Genomic DNA, 14,603 nt, shown 5'->3' on the forward strand with positions numbered 1-14,603 from the left:
ATGTTAACAGGTTTGAGCATGCTCAGAAGTAGAGCTGAAGCAGCTGCGCAGTGATAGTTTCAGAGCGAGTCTATGCGGCACTTATACATATGGCTCGAAGTCGAACTACTGATCAACTTGTTCACCTGTGTTTTGATGTAGAAAACCAAGGCCATTTCAAACCGCAAGAATGAGTCTGTCCTTGGAAAACTCAAATTTTATGGAAAAAGTACTTAGCGATGGTGTTGAATGATTGAATTTGCACATGGTGTGTCTTAAGGCATATTAAAAACACCACATAGACATATAAACAATAAAAACTTGATTTTCACCACAGGGAACTTAAAGTTTTTAGAAATTATAATCTGACACCCATAGGACTTTTTTGTGAGGGTAGTGTTTTCAGGCAAAATGTGATCTTTCTTGGTCACCAGGGCCCTTTTGTTTTTACAGAAAATCAGAGTTAAAACATGAAACTTGTCAAATCATAAATGAGGAGGTTTCTGTAACACAGCCCTGGATGAATATCTGTTTGCTTAGAAAAGTAATATCACACAACAATGCATGATTTAAGGGTCATTCGTGATTCTGTGTAGTTTCTTTGTAATTTAAACAAACCATCAGTTTTGAGCAAAATAAAGCTGATGCTTGACTTAACAAACACCACTAAACATAATCTTTTCGTTATTTTCTGGCATACAAGTCGAGAGCTGGATGTGTTTGTTTCGTGCACACAGAATTGGATGTTTTCTTAAGTGTTAGCGCAGTTAAATAGTGACAGAAGCCGTCATCATATGCTGGAACAGTGAAACTTTAAAAAGAGAGAAATGCGGTTGTAATATGCGCAGGCGCATGCACTCATATGCATGATTAAAAACAGCTGCGTGTGTTTTGAGCTGCAGTTTTACAAACTCAGCATGATTGCGTCTCCTAACACTTTCTGTCTGTCTGTCTGTCAGCGTGAGAGTGTGTAGAGACGCATGGTGAGCGTATTGTGTGTGTGTTATATTGACGGGTGACAGTGATTTATGGGTGTGTTTGGGGTCACTCTACAGGAAGTGACTTTGTGAATAAACTCACTCAATTCAGTTTGATTTGGGTTTAGGGTCACACCTTTGTCCGTCAAATCTCGCTCTGATAAAAGTGCATAAAAGATGATGTAACACAGACCTTTTTGCCGGTGTAAGCAATTTTGGGACTTTTATTATAAACACAATAAATCTATTTAAAATCATTACTCTATAGCTTTTATATTTTATATGAATGACATTTTTAACCATTAATCGACTATTGGCCAAAAGTTTGGACACTAAATTTATGATCTCATTGCTTGTTTAATCTAAAGGCTTAAATGCATGTGTGTGTGTGTGTGTGTGTGTGTGTGTGTGTGTGTGTGTGTGTGGTTGGTGCTTTGGGATTATGAATTAACATCAGTTTGTGTGGTCACAGCAGGTTCCTCTTACGAATGCTGTGTGTGTGTGTCTGCATGTGTGTCTTCTCTGTGTGTCGTCTTTGTATGTGTGACAGCTGACAACGATGTGACGCAAATCATGATATGCTTATTATTTCCCATCATGCATCTAAGAAGTGACAGTGGTGGATTTGCGATGCGACAGGCTTTACACAGCAGTCTCACATCACACACATACACACACCTGCAGGCATGCTAATGTGTGTCTCTTTGGTCAGTAAATTATTTTTTCAAAAAAATCATTCTCATGTTTCAGATTGCTCACGTATGGATAAAAAGTGTTATTATTTCTGGCTGTCGGGTTTAACCACTTAAATGAAACTGATTTCAGTCCTGTAACACGAGACAGATCGTGTGTCTTTGCAACAGTTCAGTTTTCATGTGTGGTGACTTTACGTCTGGATTATTTTACTCGTGACGTCTCTCTTCTACTGATCTGATTCTAAACCAGCCCTGCGTTTATTAAATTTGCCTTTGAGCGAGTGGAATCTGATCTCAGACCTGTGCTTCAGGTGTTTTAGAGGCGTGTGTGCGTCTGCTTTTATTGGTCATCTGGAGTTGATCAGTGACTCTTAAGCTTGATCTTCTGACAGTCAACTGACCTGTCTGCCCTGCACATTAAGTGTGTGTGCGACCGTATTAGCTCGAAATGTTATTCCACTGTTTGCATAGTCGCCAGGATTGTGTGTCTCAAAATCCTTCAAACAGCCTCCAAAAATTAGAGCTGGAGCAACAAAACCTGCTTACCGATGATAATGTCTTCCATATGGTTTCAGGACGTGATGTTGAGCTGTGAATATGAATCCAGGGGCGGCCTTGCTCATAACTCAATAACAGTCAGACACTGGTTGGCTCATGCTTCGTTTTCTTTCCTTTTTTTTAAGGGATAGTTCACTAAAAATCAAAATGCAGATATTATTTATGCATCCTCATGTAAGTGACTTTCTCTTGTGGAGTTGTAAAAGAAGTGTTTTGCAGAATAAGCCTTTATATGGCTTATAAAGATGTATGGCACATGCAGGAATGATAAAGAGGCCATCTGGTTTTATTTGAGTTTATTTCTGGGCAAATTCTTGCATTGTATACATTGTGAGTTTTTATATGGAAATAGTCAGTATACAGTTTACATTGCACAATAGTAGCAATTCAATAGTGGCTAGTATTCAAAAACCCTTACGAAGGCCGGTCTGGGCTGAAACGGGTTGGTGTTGTTATTTTTATATAAAGCCCTGTCTATATATACAGTCGTTATTTTTATACAGTGGCGCCGGTGACTTCTCTTTCAAGGGGCGCGAATTCAAAATATGTGTTTGAACTTCGGAGTGTCATGTGTGTGTCGTTCGTCATGTCAAAATAAGTGTTCAGCTCGTCATGTGAACCTATGTGCATCATGCGTCATGTCAAAATACGGGCATGCTGCACACGAGTTGAAAGAGTTTATGATAAAAGAGACGCTCACGTTCACAAAATACTCTAGAAACTTACTTAACAGTAAACTCTGATTTCACATGAGATCAAGCGAGTATCTGGCAAACGCAAGCGTTTCTTTTGTCATAAATCCCTTCGAAGCATCTACAGCAGGCACGTATTTTGACATAACATAGGTTCACATGATGCACCGAATACTTATTTTGACATGACGAGCCACACACGACTGGCTAAATCAGGGCTCGAATGTGCGACCAATTTGACCAACCATGGGTGATCTGGTGTGTTTTTTGAAGTAATTACATTTAAATCTATCTGTCGTTTTTCTGTGCTTTTCACTGCTTCTATTTATGTAAAGCTGCTTTGAAACAATTGACTTTTGTGAAAAGCGCTATATAAATAAAATTGAATTGAATTGAATTAAACTAACAGTAACTTTGAATTAATGTAAATTAATGTCCAGTGTCCTCGTGCGGGTTTACAGGGTTGGGTGCTTGTAAAACTGCAGCGTTAAATGTGATGCAGTCAAAAATTTGGGTGCACCAAACTTTTTTTTCTGGTGCACCTAAGAAAAAAAAAGTTTGGCGCACCAGTGCAACCAGTAAAAAAACCAGTCTTGAACCCTGGGCTAAATACATGTTTTGACAATCTTCGCATCGTGCGCCCTCGAAAAAGAAGTCACCGGCTGCCTTTTTAATTATGTGAGTGCTTGGGTGTGGTTTTTTGCCCTTACAACGGGATTGTGTTTTCAACACTCTCTCAAGGTATTTTGTATGTTTTTACGAGGTGGCAATTCGTATTACTTCCTACGACCACATTCGCACATTTTGTATAATTTGCTCTTGCGACGTTGGGCTTAGGGGGGAGTTTCATATCAGCATCGGTTTTACTGATAATGGTATTAATTTCATTCAAATTCATAAATATTAGCCACCTCATAAAATACGTACGATTTCTCGTGAGATCAGGCTGGAAAGCTATACGTAAAATGGTAATCGTGTGATTAAATCTTAATAAAATATTCGTGTTGCTGCTCCCAGAAAACATTGGTTTTAGTTATTAGTGTTTGGAAAACAGCGATGATGTTTGCATGACAGAATCTGATATTTAATATGGAATTAGTTTGTAAGGTTTGAATGTTATACACCGGTAACTTGTTTATTTGTGTCATCTGTGTTGTTGAAGCAGTCTTGTTAAAACAAAATTAGTTTTGTGTTTATAAACAGCTGTCAGACCACTGGTGTAGATATATGAGTGGCTGCTATTTTCCAAAGGGTGTTTGTTTGTCTTACCAACAAAATCATTACCTCTGTGTTTTACTTGAGCAGTCGCTTTAAATCATCTTTCATCATATACATGTTTGTAAAGTTAAAGATGGCTGAGGTCTGTTAGCGTTCTTCATATTCCATCATTCCTGAGATCTCGATACTTTGGTCTTCTGTGATGCGCTTCTTCTGCTCATTATAACTCTCATCGGGGTAATTTGGAGGAAGCTTCATTAGAGCTGCTCTTTATTTATGATGTTGTTTGTTATTAGTTATGTGCATAAATCAGAAACTCATTAATTACACAAAGCCGAGAGGACGGAGAATTCCCAGGACGCCTCGCTAAGATTTAACCATACACAAAGATTCTGATCTTCATCCTTACAAGATATTCTGAATCCTGTTTTCCTCTTCCACATCTCTTTTTCTCTCAATCTCTCACTTGATTGGCTGTGTATTGTCAGAGGGGGATTATGGTGTCATTATTGTCTTAGTTTGTTATCTCGTTTACCGGCTCCTCCAGATGTCCATCCATTTTTTCCATAGTGTGTTCACATGAGAGAGAATAGTTATATACTGAAGAGCTCATTCCAGGTTAATTGAGGTTTAGACCTAAACATTTTTTTAGCAAGGAATGAGTTTGTTGTTTATATTTAATTTTGTATGTTTCTGAAAAGTGTGAGAAGACTTGGATGTCAAAGCACAACTTACAAAAGCCTTTTTTACACAGAGATTACGGAAAATACACGGAAAATGGGATTTGTTCGGGATTTGTCCGGGATCATTTGATTCGTGGTTCATTTACACTGCCAGTGATTTTCCGGAATCTGTGCATGCATACACACACATACCGTAAATATCTTGTAAAGACATGTGACGTTTTTTTCCACAGCATCTGAGGTTTGCTAATAATCTGTGATTTCTTTTTCTAGAAACGTGCATACATTTTAGTTTATGACAACATCGTAAAGAGCGCGTGACGCGCTGTTCTGTAGTGACGATTTCCTAATCTCTGCTTCAGTCCAATTTGCCGACATTTCTCGACATGAATGTTGATCTGCATTTAAATCCCTTTGTCAAAGAGCTAAACCATAAATTATGCTTGTGATGGCATGCCCTTACAGCATTGTTTTTGCGTCTAGTTCATACAGAATGCTTTCTGTGCATGTTACGGACAATGTCACTAGGTCAGCTTTACGGGAGCGATCCCAGAACATTAACAGGATGCGTTTAGCCTCTCTGCCAATTTTATGGAGATTTTCTGGGACCAAAGTGCTGTGTGAATGAGGTTAAAAACTAGTTCAGTCCCAATTCTGGTCCTCGAGGACCCCCTCCCAAAACGTTTTAGATATCTCCTTATTTAACACACCTGATTTAACTCATCAGCTTGTTAGTGAGACATGTTTACCATTTTGGAAGGAGGCTGATTAGTTGAATCAGGCGTTTTAAATAAGGAAACATCTAAAACTTTTCGGAACGTGGTCCTTGTGTATGTCTCAATCAGATCCCTTGTTCAGTAGTCAGGGCACTGATCAGGGAGTCGGCCATTTTAAGTGCTGTCTCAATTGCAAAATCCTTCCAGTGCACTGGAACGTTCGTTCCCTAAAATTCCCACAATGCAACGCAAAAACCAGTGAGCATCGATGGTCCCTATGTTCCCTTACCGGAAATCACGTGACCTTTTTGAAGCTCGCCAACCGAAAATCACGTGATCCAACTCAATAAACTTTATGAAATGTGACAGAAGTTTTAAATAGACAAACGTTTGTTTTAGTTTTAAATATAAACACACATCACTACACAGTAAGGGACCACAATCTACTCATTATTTAAAATAATAATATTTATTTTAAATTGTAAAAATATATATATATATTTAAAATTAAGTAATTATATTCCGCAATTTTATAAATATGTAAGAGAATTATGACAGCGGTTTTCACAATGTACTGTTTAAAATGAAGTCAGAGAGATGTTGGTTTTGCCGGTTGTTGATGAGTAACAGCTGTGAGTGATCACAACGCGCTTAAGCAGCCACGTGACAGAAAAATAAGTGAACAGTGTCCCAATGTCAAGTGAGCTAGGGTCCTTACCAGTGCCCGAACCTGTGTACACGATATACTGATTCACGACCTCGGGAGCTAGGGAACGAATTGAGACACTGGGCAAGATTGAGAAGCACTGAACTAGTTGTATACTTCTTCTGAAGTTGCTTAAATGCTATAATATAGGTTGTGAGATGTGTAGCATTTGAAACTTCCCACTGGCTCTTCTGTTTCAGTCAAATTCCTGCAATTTTCAGGGAATTAATCTTTTTTTAGCATGAGCATCAAGATGCCGTCAACAAGTCTTTAGAGCGTAATGCTCTTAGCTGCTCATTAAGTTTTTTGAGCGTGTAACAGCGGTTTGAGGCCAACACTGAGCGCTTCTGTGTCTCCTCTCTGATCATTGACACTTTAATAAAGTCGTTTTAAGTTCAGCCGACTGAATTTTGCACCTTTTCTGCCGTTGCCATGGCGTCTTGGAAGCGAGGAGCATTCAGGGCTGTCCGCGAGCTTTTACATGCAAATGCGGCGAGTGAGAGTGTGAAATGTGCGCAGAGAAAGAGCTTTCACTCGCATCTGACAGCAACGAACTAAAGAAACTCTTAAAGCGTGAAAAACGCTTCACATATCCTCTCTCTCTTTCTCTGTCAGTTGGGTCAAAAAGTTGCTCTTCATGTTCACTCTTTAACGTCCCTCACATTCCCGCCATATTCACTTCCTCTTCTGGGCAGCCAGATAAAGAGGAAAACTATGTCGAATCGGTCACAATCACATCATTTACAAGTGAACTGACTATGAAGGAAAGCATTTTATTTTGGCCTGTAGACAGAGAGGAGAGAGATGAGGCGAGGTTGATGGTGTCGGTCAGGACAGGTCACAGTGAGGTGCGTGATGGGAAAAAAGGGAGAAAGATTTGTCCCATCCTATGATACACATTGTAAAATATATTTGTGCCATTCCATAAAAATAAAAATTTGACCAAATAATTAGTGAAGTAATGATGTATGGTTTATGTCTAGGCAACATTCATGATCAAACATACATGATAAAAATCTGACAACACATCGTTTTTTCACATTTTTAAAGTATACAGATCAATAAATGTAAATTTTTTGTAGCTTAAATAGCGGTAAGACACAAAATAATGTTTACTCATGATTTTTATTTATTTACATCATAATATGTGAGTCTAAGAATAAACAGGAAAAAGTTTTAAACTATTTTCTTTCTTTGTTTTAAGACAAAATTCTGGGTTGTTTTAACCCTTGTTGGGTCCAATAAAAAAATCTGGGTTAATTTAAGGGTCAGTGACAAAAACAAGATGGCAAGTTTGGCAAGATGAGAAATTCAAAGATCTTAAAAAAAATCTTGTTTTAAAAGCATGCATGCACCAAAAAATGAGAAATATTAAGGGCTCTATCTTGCACCCAGCGCAATTGACTTTGTCAGTGACGCATGTATCATTTGTATTTTGCCCCGGCGCACAGCGGGGTTTTTCCCTCCACAGATGCACGTCAGCAAACTAGGGAATGAACTTGCGCTCCCTGGGCGGTTCAGCGCAAAAAGGAGGCGTGTTGCGGCGCAAACCATCTCTTATGCTATTTTGCAGTTTCAAAAAACAATTGCGCTACTAACCAAAAAAAACTGGTCTAAAGTCAGTGGCGCGTTGCGCGTGGTTCAATATGCTATTTTAAGGGCGCATGCTTGACCATAATGTATAGCGTGCATAACGCGCATTGCTTATCTAATCTACACAGATGCAACAGTTATTTTTGCAAATCATAAATTGTTACAATAAAAAATATTAATACATGAGATAAGGGAAATCATTAAATCATAAATTGTTACAATAAAAAATATTAATACATGAGATAAGGGAAATCATTAAATCATAAATTGTTACAATAAAAAAGATTAATACATGAGATAAGGGAAATCATTAAATCATAAATTGTTACAATAAAAAAGATTAATACATGAGATAAGGGAAATCATTAAATCATAAATTGTTACAATAAAAAAGATTAATACATGAGATAGGGGAAATCATTGTGGTGTTCACGAAGATGTGGAGAAAATAGGCATAAATGTAGCTTACTAATTATTCAGGCTAATTATAGTAATGACGGATCAGACCTGTTTGCCCAGAAGTGACAAGACATATGTGTATATAAGGACATCTGACAAATTGGTTTGTCCGTCAAGAACCAGGAAAAAAATCGGAAGACTGCGAAATCACCTTTACCATATGTAAGTACATTAAAAACCTTAGTATTCAACTTACCAGTTGAGTTTGCTCATATTTTTTTATTTTGCACAGTAAGATGGAGTATGTCTTGGGACAGAGAATTAGACGCCGGAGGGAGAGGGTATACCGGCCAAGACTTACATATCTCTCCCTCAGTGAGGAGGAATGCTTATGCAAGCTACGCCTGACCCGCCAGGCTGTGACAGACATCTGTCATCTCCTGGCAGATGAGCTGGGGACTGATGCACCCTCTCCATATGCCTTGCCCGTTGCAGTAAAGATTACAGCAGCATTACATTTCTATGCGTCTGGGTCGTTCCAACACCCCCTTAGCTCCATTGGAGGCATTTCACAATCTGCCATAAGTTCGGCCATACATGCAGTTACCTCAGGTCTAGTCCGACATGCTGGGGAATACATCAAATTCCCCGTCACACCTGACAGCCAGGAAAGAGCAAAGCAGTCATTTTGTGCGAAGTATGGGTTCCCTGGTGTCCTTGGTTGTATAGACTGCACCCATGTGCAGCTACGTGCCCCATCAGAAAACGCACTTGTATACATCAACCGCAAGGGAACCTATTCAATCAACGTACAAGTGATTTGCGATGCTTATAGTAAAATCACCCATGTCTTTGCAAATTATCCTGGCTCGAGCCACGACTCATTCATACTGGCCAACTCTTCCATTCCTGCCATCTTCGAGGGGAATCCCCCGTTGGATGGTTGGCTGTTAGGGGACAATGGGTATCCGTTAAAGACATGGCTGATGACACCATTTTTGATGCCAGCAACAATGCGTGAAATGCAGTTTAATCGAAAACACACACAAACACGCTCTGTAATTGAACGAACGTTCGGCATACTGAAAATGCGCTTTAGGTGTTTGGATAGATCAGGAGGCACTTTACAGTACAGTCCTCAAAAAGTCGCAGCAATCATTGTGGCGTGTTGTGTTTTACATAACATTTCCATAAATCAAGGTTGTGTTGGTGACATAGATGAGGAAATATTAGAGGACTTAAGGAGACGTGATGGTGAACTGCATGTGCCGATGCCACTTAACCCAAATGCCCCAGCAGCAGCACGGGAGAGGAGAGCTTATTTGGCAGAAGAGCTGCTGCATCGTTTATAGTGAGGTATGCAAAGTTATCTCAGTCTAATGTTATACTAAATTGCAAAAATATAACCATACTCGGGTGGTGATTCAAAGAGAACGAGTCCAAAACATTCAAAAGTATTTATTTGTAACATTGATTTACATTTAGTCAAAAAGAAAACTCAATAGCAAACAGTAATTAATAAAAGGAAAATGAGGTTAAAAATATTTAAACAGAAAAACTGTCATTCTTTTTCCCTCCTCTAGTTTTGCGACGCGCGCTTCGGCGGGATTGGACACCTGAGGGTCCGGGAATGGCATTGCGCGGTGTGCGTCTGGTGTAACGGGTGGACGGAGATGGAGTGAGGGAAGGAGGAATAGGCACAACAGGAGGAGACACAACAGGTGGTGGTGGTGCGCTTGAAGGGGCACGCTCCATGGCTGCAGCAATCCTCTCCAGGCTAGAGGAGATGCGTCCGAGAGGCCGCAGCAACATCGCCACCCGGTCAAGACGGGCATTCACACTTCGCCGCATCCCGGACAGCTCCCGCTCCAGCATTTCAAATCCGGTTTGCTGGAGCTGCAGGAATGGGTGGTCTTCTGGTCTAGCGATGCTGCCACGGCGTGGTCTTGATTGATGCGCTGTTCCCTCCTCAGATGGCCCGTGCGCACGGCCCGGGTCTTCCTGCGAAGCTATTACATTATTTTTATTTATTGTGTGGCTGCATTAAAAAAAAATTATGCATATAACTATTAAAATATTTTCTTAAATTTGTTGTGTGGCTGTATTACATTTATTTCATGTAAATAATGATAAATAAAATGTTTTCATAAGAAACCTTAATGTATGTGAACTTGAATTGTAAGTGTACCTTGGGGTTGGAGTGCTTGCGTTTCTTGGGTGCCGATTTCAAAGCCCCCAAACCCTTCAACGCTTTCAGCGGTGAGAGTGGACGCAGCGATGTCCTCTGCTGGCGTCAGGTCCTGTGTAGAGGCAGATCCACCACCCGTTACACGGCGTGCCCGATTTATGCTGGCAAGCTTGGACTTCCCCCGTCTCCTAATATCATTGTAACGCTTGCGGCACTGGTGCATGGTCCTGGGGATGCCAGCTGACGAAACAATTGTGGCTATTTCCTCCCACGCCTGTTTAACCGACGCTGATTTGGGCGGGTTTCTCCCATCCCCATACAAAATAATTTCTCTTTCTTTGACTGCCCTTACAAGAACGTCGGTCTCCTCGGCTGTGAACCGCTCCTGGCGTGCGCCTGGTAAATCCGCCATAATAATAGCAACCCGCCATGGAACTTGCGCCCTTGCTTTTAAAGGGAATGTTGCATGACGTTCTGATTGGTTTATTTGACGCTACGCCCAAACCACACCTATGAATAATGAACCTAATTCAGACCAACCCCTTATTGATTTGCGCCCGGCGCAAGAGTTATTTCTCACGCCGGGAAAATAGCAACAGCGCCCAAGATCCGCCCACAAACTCACTTGCGCGTTGCGCTTCGCACTTGCGTTTCAGATCGTTAAAATAGGGCCCTAAATATTTTATCCACCTTGATGGCATATAAGCGTAAATAAAAAAATAAAAATTTTATTAGTTATTTCTAAATGTAAATTTTAATGCGTTTTTGTAATATTTGTCTGACAAATGCTGAACAGCTCTGTTTTAAAAAAAATCTTTGACAAATGATGTAAAAATTTATGTAAAAATAATATTACAGTAAACTTGATGATTATATTTTATTCCACATTTTTATGAATATATTTATAAATATTAAAAAAATACTAATTACACCAACTGACACAGACTGGTTACACCACATTGACATTTTTGCAATTATCCCCCAAATATTCTTTCAAAATGAAATTAAACCAGAAATTTTTGACTTGGTCCTCAAAAAAGAGAATGTATGCAAGTAATCTGCAAATTTATATAGAAATTTTAACCCTTTTACATTTAATTGAACTATACGGACACAAAATAATTAACATTACGTCATTGACCCTTAACCCAAATCTGGATTTGTCCCTTTTTGACCCAACACTGTGGTGAAAATAATCCAGCTTTTTATAGTGTATTATATAATTTGACAATTAACATTTTTGCTATGGTTTAAGACAATTCAATTCAGGTTTATTCGTATAGCACTTTTCACACTTTTCTGTCGCAAAGCAGCTTTACAGATTGTGGTATGGTATACAAATTCTATTACATATACACTTTAGGGTCTATTAAATATACACTTTAGGGTCTATTAAATATACACTTTAAGTTTAGGGTCACTTACTTGCAAATGAATATATTTAAATACATTTCAGATTAACAGTAAACTCATCAAAAAAATGAATAATTTTATAACAAAATAAAATTAAACTTATTTTTTTATCATCTTCAATGTAGACCATTGCATCAACAGTGCAAAAGGTCATGGGTTCGAACCCAGGGAACACGCCTTCTTATAAAAATATATATACCTTGTAATGCACTGTAAGTTGCTTTGGATAAAAGCGTCTGCCAAAGCATACAGTAAATGTAATGTAGTTCATGTAGTGTCTCAACCTGAGACCCCTGATTTTTAAAGAATATTGACTAGGGATGCACCGATAGGATTTTTTTGGGCCGATACGATACATATTTAAACAGACAACTTCTGGCCGATACCGATATTAAACACTTGTATACAATACTATACAGTTGGTCTATTAGCTAGTTTATTTATGCTTCAAATAATTTTTACTGAACATGGATTGGATCTAATTAACATTCAACTGACCAACACAATAAGAGAGGCACAAATTAAGCTAAAACAAATATAATAAGACAGCATGACAACCTTCAAAAGTGGTTTTTGCTATTCAGCATTTATTTTATTAACAACATGACCTCATTTTTTTTTTTTACATATAATGGATTTCTTTATGCAGTTAATTAATAAACATTCGGTATCGGCCTTTCTCGTGCTATTGCCGATATGCCGATTGTTTCAAATTCATCAAAAATCGGCCGATAAATATCGGCGGCCGATACATCGGTGCATCACTAATATTGACTGAGATCCCATCTATTCTGGACACCTATTGGCTGTTTTTTCTTCACTATTCAGTCATAGTAATTCATTTAAAAAGCATTTAGTTTTTAACAAAGGAAATTAATATGTTGCCACAATAATATTTATCTCCACATAGCTAATTTCAAAGACTAATGCCTTCAGATCAAAAGCTTTTTTAAGATCATGAAAAGCATTTAAGTCAAGTGACTTTATATCTCTCTATATACCAACATATGGTTTATTTTTATTCCATAAATTAAACATAACATTTTAAATTTGAATCTGGACTTTTAGAGACCCTGGTATATGCGGGCTGTGGAGAATAAGAGTATATGGAGGTGTATGTGTGTTTGTATTTGTGTGTTTGTGGCAGCAGTATTGTGTTATTGTGTGAATGGAGGGGAACATGAGAGGGTTCACACAAAGACCTTAAATAGAACACTAGCCCCAGTGTCCTTCTTCATGTGTGTGTGTGTGTTGCTTGTAAAGTTGAAGTGCCACTTCCCCCCGGTCAACACACAGTGTAATTCTCTGTTTGCTCCCAGACGCTTCGAGTGTCGCCCTGATGACCCAACTGCACCTCCATTGAGTGATGCTTCACAACTAATGTCATAAGAAAGAAACATTTTCAGAAGATTTGTGACCCTGCCTGTAAAAACTCAGCTAAAGTAATTAAAGTGATTAAAAGCCATGCTTCATAACATACGTTCTGTGAAAATATAACCTTGATATTTTATATAGACTGTGTAAGGTCATGCCAAAGATTGAAATCAATGTGAATTCAATGAGTGAAATCAAACTTTGATGCTCCACATCCCATCATTAGATTATGAGACTTCACAGGCGGGTCACATTTCTCTTTAATTTTTCAATTCTTCCTCCTAGATAGAAGTGAGATCGATGACAACCGATTTTTCATTTTTTAAATAAACTATTTTTTATAAAGAAGATGACAATTATAAGCCAAATTTCAAATGGAGACTTCTTATCTTGGTCTTCATCCTCTCAAATGTCTCTTCTGAGATGACCCAGCTAATCCAACGTGTCTTCTCCAGATTTTTAATGGAGATCCCAGTGTGTTCCCAATGGGATCCCACTGTTCTCAAATGATATGCCATAATAAACAGTAAAATATCTCAATAAGAACTTCAACATTCAAGTTCTTCTAATAAGGGGTACTCACCAGACACAAATTCAAGGTTTCGTGCAAGTAGATTACATATAAAGTAAAATGCAAAGACAATGAGAATGCAAATTGGGTGGCCCAATTGCTGCGAAAACACGTGCTATTATCCTCAAAGGTGTCTTCGCGCAAGTTGAAAATATTCATCTTAATTGAAAAATTACTATGTGAATCAACATCTGATTTAAAAAAATTAAATAATGTGTCCAAACCATTGAACTTTCCCGTTTATAGTTTTTGTTGTTATAATGTTGACCCGCTGTCACTGTAACTCCACTGGATGCCGCCTGACCTCAAAGCTCCCCGGGTTTAGAGCAGGAGGCTTCCCCGACCTTTGACCTCTTAGGGAGAGCTGGTCATGTCATTCCTGTGAATAAGTTATCTCCTACAGAGGGAGGCTTGATCTCCACCAGTGTGTGACTGTAAATGGCTGTGGGCGCGTTTGATGTCCGCTGCGGCACCAGGGGGAACCTGCAGCCCAAACACGGCGCTCGTATCAGGGACAGACTCACTCTGGAATGTGCTCACGTGCTCCACTGAGCCCAGAATTAATCACATTAACGTCCACAGAAATGGGTAAGACAGTTCCCAGGATGGACCCTTAGGAAAATTTTGTTGCTCTTTCATGCTTTGAAACAGACTTAATGGAGTTTTCATCCACGCTTCATTTCAGCAACAACTTCAATTTAGATGTTTTAACTACTTTATCATGGGACTGTGTGAGATCATTTATATACACAAGTTTTAAAGTAGCAACAGCAGTCTGAGTTAAGCTAGATTCGTTTTTACCGAGGGACAACCTTCCGATCTCTCGATGAAGCCAATACGG

The 14,603-nt window shown here is 38.9% G+C and overlaps 1 protein-coding gene across 1 annotated transcript in view; it reads left to right on the top strand.

Moving 5' to 3' along the window:
- The window catches only part of fat4 (FAT atypical cadherin 4), a 112,398-nt gene that overhangs the window by 9,185 nt on the left and 88,610 nt on the right, over positions 1-14,603 (top strand). The window lies entirely within an intron of this gene.

This window comes from Paramisgurnus dabryanus, chromosome 16 (assembly GCF_030506205.2).
Source record: "Paramisgurnus dabryanus chromosome 16, PD_genome_1.1, whole genome shotgun sequence".
Classification (NCBI taxonomy): Eukaryota; Metazoa; Chordata; class Actinopteri; order Cypriniformes; family Cobitidae; genus Paramisgurnus; species Paramisgurnus dabryanus.